The sequence below is a fragment of the Camarhynchus parvulus genome, unplaced genomic scaffold (assembly GCF_901933205.1).
Source record: "Camarhynchus parvulus unplaced genomic scaffold, STF_HiC, whole genome shotgun sequence".
Lineage (NCBI taxonomy): Eukaryota > Metazoa > Chordata > Aves > Passeriformes > Thraupidae > Camarhynchus > Camarhynchus parvulus.
In genome coordinates, this window is record NW_022148416.1 from 17,798 (window position 1) to 23,254 (window position 5,457).

A 5,457-nucleotide genomic window follows, 5' to 3' on the forward strand; every position below is an offset into this window, starting at 1 on the left:
GGCTGGGCTCTGGCAGCACTGGCAGGGCCCAGCCCTGGGCACAGGGAAGCAGCTGCTGGCAGGGACAGCTCCAGGCAGCAGAGCCCTGGGCAGGCAGTGGGGGGAAAGTGCCCCCAGGCTGTGCTGGGATATTTCAAGTCCTCTCCAAACCCAACTATTCCATGATTGCTTTTCTTACAGATCCCCATGCCAAGGCCCCGCAAATGTCCAACAGCAGCTCCATCAGGCACTTCCTCCTGCTGGCATTGGCAGACATGCGGCAGCTGCAGCTCCTGCACTTCTGCCTCTTGCTGGGCATCTCCCTGGCTGCCCTCCTGGGCAACAGCCTCATCATCAGCGCCGTAGCCTGCGGCCACCACCTGCACACGCCCATGTTCTTCTTCCTGCTCAACCTGGCCCTCAGCGACCTGGGCTCCATCTGCACCACTGTCCCCAAAGCCATGCACAATTCCCTCTGGGACACCAGGAACATCTCCTACACAGGATGTGCTGCTCAAGCTCTTTTTCTTTCTCTTCTTTATTGTAGCAGAGTATTTCCTCCTGACCATCATGTGCTACGACCGCTACGTGTCCATCTGCAAACCCCTGCACTACGGGACCCTCCTGGGCAGCAGAGCTTGTGCCCACATGGCAGCAGCTGCCTGGGCCAGTGCCTTTCTCAATGCTCTCATGCACACAGCCAATACATTTTCCCTGCCCCTGTGCCATGGCAATGCCCTGGGCCAGTTCTTCTGTGAAATCCCACAGATCCTCAAGCTCTCCTGCTCCAAATCCTACCTCAGGGAACTTGGGCACATTGCAGTTAGTGCCTGTTTGGTATTTGCTTGTTTTGTGTTCATTGTTTTCTCCTATGTGCAGATCTTCAGGGCTGTGCTGAGGATCCCCTCTGAGCAGGGACGGCACAAAGCCTTTTCCATCTGCCTCCCTCACCTAGCTGTGCTATCCCTGTTTGTCATCACTGCCATATTTGCCTACCTGAAGCCCTCCTCCATGTCCTCCCCATCCCTGGATCTGGCCCTGTCAGTTCTGTACTCGGTGGTGCCTCCAGCCCTGAACCCCCTCATCTACAGCCTGAGGAGCCAGGAGCTCAAGGCTGCAGTGTGGAGACTGATGACTGGATGCTTTCAGAAACATTAAACTGTTGGCCAAGTTTTGCAAACCACTTGTAATAAAATTCATCTTTGATACTTCTTGTTGGTTTGGTTGAGGGGTTTTTTCTTTTGTTTTACTTTTCCCATATTGCCAACAAAGAAATGTCATTCTTTGTGCCAATTCACATTTTATTTTTCTCTGCCTTCCCTGTGGCCACATGGCCACAGACTGTGTCAATGAGGAGCTGCGCTCTCAGTGGCTTTAAAGGAACTAAAGATCTCCCAGCAGAGTTTTCTGCAGAGATGCCTTTGTGTTCCCCTCTCTGGAGCTGCAGCAGCAATGTCTGTGTGCAGAGCTGGGGGCAGATCAGTGGTGGCCCAGCAGCTCTGGTCCTGCTGGCCACACCATTCCTGATCCAGGCCAGGAGCCATTGGCCTTCTTGGCCACCTGGGCACACTGCTGGCTCATGTCCAGCCTGCTGTCCATCAGTCCCTGCAGGTCCCTTTCTGCCTGGCTGCTCTCCAGCCACTCTGTCCCCAGCCTGTAGTGCTGCAGGGACTGTTGTGGCCAAAGTGCAGAACTTGGCACTTGGATTTGTTAAACCTCACAATGCTGGATTCAGCCCCTGGATCCAGCCTGTCCAGGTTCCTATGCTCCCACAGATCAACACTCACACCAAGCTTGGTGTCATCTGCAAAGATGTCCCTGGTTCCATGGGGTCCCTCAGTGTCACAATGGCCTCTTGGTTACACCAGGCCCTGCACTGTCACACTGGTCTCCTTGGTTCCATGAGACCATGCAGAGCGGCAATGGACTCCTTGCTTCTGTGGGGCCCCAAAATGTGACAGTGGACCCCTTGGTTCCATGGGGCCCAAGAGTGTCACAGTGGCGCCATGGTTACATGAGGTCCCACACTGTCACAATGGTTCCTGTGGTTCCACAAGTCCCCTCAGTGTCACAATGGCCTCTGTGGTTCCACGAGGACCCAGAGTGTCACCGTGCACTCCCTGGTTCCATTTGGCCCCACAGCACCACAATGGACCCCTGGTTCTGTGGGGCTGCCCACTGTCACCATGGTTCCCTTAGTTCCACAAGGCCCTGCAGTGTCACAATGGTCCCAGAGTGTCCCAATCATCACAGAATGACAGAATCAAATAGGCTGGGAAAGACCTTTGGGATCATCAAGTCCAACCAATGCCCTAATACTGCCTTGTCACCCAGACCCTGCCACTGAGTGCCACTGGGGAGGGACAGTGACTCTGCCACCTCCCCCCTGGCCAGCCCATTCCAATGCCCACTCACCCTTTCTGTGAAGAACTTCTTCCTGTTGTCCAGCCTGAACCTCCCCTGGTGCAGCTTAAGGCTGTGTCTTCTTGTCCTGCCCTCCAGCAGATCCACACTCACACCCAGCTTGGTGCCATCTGCAATTTGGGAATGGGGACTCGATCCCCTCAGCCAGATCATCAGTGAAGATATTAAACAGGACTGGGCCCAGCACAGATCCCTGGGGACAGCACCAGTGCCTGGACAGCAGCTGGGTGCAGCACCATCCCCAGCACTCTCTGGGCCCAGCCTCCAGCCAGCTCTTAAATCTCCCAGCGAGGAGGGAACCTGCCCAAGCCGTGGGCTGCAGCTTTTCCAGGGAATGCTGTCAGAGACAGAGTCAAAGGCTCTGCTGGAGTCCAGGCACACAACATCCACAGCCTTTCCCACATCCACAGGTGGGTCACCTGGTCATACAAGGAGACCAGGTTGGTCAGGCAGGACCTGCCACCCCTCAATCCACGCTGGCTGGCTCTGATCCCTGGGCCATCCTGTGGGTGCCCTGTGATGGCACTCAAGGTGATCTGTTCCATAACCTTGCCGGGCACCCAGGTCAGGCTGACAGGCCTGGAGTTCCCCAGCTCCTCCTTCCAGCCCTGCTTGGGGATGGGCTCACACTGGCACCTCCAGTGCTCTGGGACCTCCCTGCTGAGCCAGGACTGATGCTAAATGATGGAGAGCAGCTTGGGGAGCTCATCCACCAGCTCCCTCATCCCCCTGGGATGGATCCCATCTGATCCCACACACCTGTGAGCATCTGAGTGGCTCAGCAGGTCAGCAACTGCTTCCTCCTGGATTCAAGGGGCTGTTCTGCTCCCTGTGCCCATCTACCAGCTCAGGAGAACACTTGTTCTGAGGACAGCCTGTACTGATATTGAAAATTGAGAAAAACAAGATGTTAAGTAGCTCAGCCTTTTCCTTATCTTTAGTTAGCATATTCCCCACTGTACCTAAAAAGAGTAGAGGTTCTCCTAATCCCATTTTTTTGCTAATAATTTATTTGTAGAAACATTTAGTATTGTTTTTCATAGAAATGGCCAGGTTAAGTTCTAAATGAGCTTTCACCTCTTTCCTTTTCTTTCTGCATGACCTAACAACATCCTTAAACATTTCCTAAGTTGCCTGGCCTTCTGTCCAAAGGTGATGCACCCTCTTTTTCCCCCCTGAGTTCCCACAAAAATTCCACTGGCAGCCAGGACAGTAATTTTCCACTCTAGCTCATTTTTTGTCACACTGGGACAAGCAGCTCCTTGCCCCTTAAGATTACTTTCTTGAAATGTGTCCATCCTTCCTGGATCCCTTTGTTTTTAAGGGCTGTTTCCCTTAAAAAAATCAGTACCTGATTTGATACTCCCCAAATCAGCATCCTAAATAGGCCTAAGTCTGCCCTTCCTAATTCCAGTGTAGAAGTTTTGTTGCTGCCCCTCCTTCTTTCACAGAACATTGAAAACTTGATTATTTCATGGTCACTGTGCCTCAGGCAGCCTCCAAGCCCCACATCTGCCCCCAGCCCTTCTCTGTTTGTGAACAGCAGCAGACAGAGCTTTCCTTGGCAGTGGGAGTGTCACCAAAAATTCAGTAAAACAGAAAACTCCTTAACCCCAATGTAGCATTAAGAAGCAGCATTCTTTATTCAGCTGGATGCACGGGGGAGAGCTCCTCCCAAAGCCATGCAGGCTGAGTGCAGGAAAGTTTCTGTTTATATTCTGTATTTTGCACCCATATTCATTGATTGTCCTGGACTAAACACACATATGATAATCATTTCCCCCAAATCATTAACACATTTCCCCTCCCCTTTACCCATGCATTCTTCTGTCCTGGGGGTCTCTCTGGTGGTCCCTGGTGGTCGTGGACCCCAATGTTCCAGTGGGCCTGGCTGAGCTGGCAGGACACTGAGGCTGGTGAACTTCCAGTTCCCTTCTCACACAATGGGCATTGTGTGGTTTCCATAGGCCTGGGGTTGTGGAGAACAAGCTCCAGGTGTGAGCTCACCTGGTGTAGATAATTGATCATCTGGAAACATGAGGTCACAGAGTGGGCTGTGACATCACAGAGTGCGTTATGTGAGGTCATTGAGAAGCTATGACATCATAGACTGCCTCTGTGTCATCACAGAGCAGGATGTGACATCACAGGGCAGAGTTCCGGCATCACAGAGCAACTATGACATCACAGAGCCATCTGTGACATCAGAGACCAGCAGTGTGACATTAGAGAATGGGCTGTGACATCACAGAGCAGGCTGTGACATCCCAGAGGGGCTGTGTGACATCCCAGCAGGGCTGTGTCAGGTCACTGGGTTGGTCACTCCGCCCCAGCTCCCCCTCACAGTTTCTCCCAACAAGTCCAATGCTGTCCATGCCCAGCAGGGTCCCTGTCCCCCGGGATCCCCCCGGCCCACCTGGAGCCACAGCCTCCACCAAAGGATGTTCCACAGGATCCACCCCAGAGCCTGACATGGGGACAAGGGGCCAGGGCTGTGTGACCAGGACATCAAGGACAGGGATTATCCAGGTCACTGTGGCCTGGGTTGGGTTGCCCAGGGCAGGAAAGATGTCTGGCAGCTGGAGCAGGGTCTGGGAAGGGCCTCCAAGGTGGGGCTGGAGCCCTTGGGCTGTGAGCAGAGGCTGAGGGAGCTGGGCTTGTCCAGCCCAGAGCAGGGAAGGCTGAGGGGCTCCTCATCCCAGCCTGGCAGTGCCAGCCAGGAGGGGATGGAGAACACAGAGCCAGGCTCTTCACCGGGGGCCTGGTGGGAGACAAAAGCCAATGGGTGGGAGGGGAAAGAGGGGAGATCAGCCAGGACAGGAGGAGGTGAAATGAGTCAGGCTGGTTTCAGCATTTCCTCAGCACCAAGAGCAGCCTGACCTCCCTTCTCCATCCACCACTGACAGCTTTGCAAATCAGGAATTGTTTGAGTTGTTTTGCTCCCACTCCAGGATGAGCATTCTGATACAAGAACTGAATTGTGTTTATTTCTATCACAGAATCACGTTTGTCTGAAATCAATTTTAGTATGGAAATCACTTGTGGATGGTGGAC

General features: G+C 53.5%; 1 pseudogene; it reads left to right on the forward strand.

Annotated features, from left to right (window-relative positions):
* The first annotated feature begins 404 nt into the window (after positions 1-404).
* LOC115916734 lies at positions 405-1,110 on the forward strand (annotated as a pseudogene).
* Positions 1,111-5,457: the final 4,347 nt, after the last annotated feature.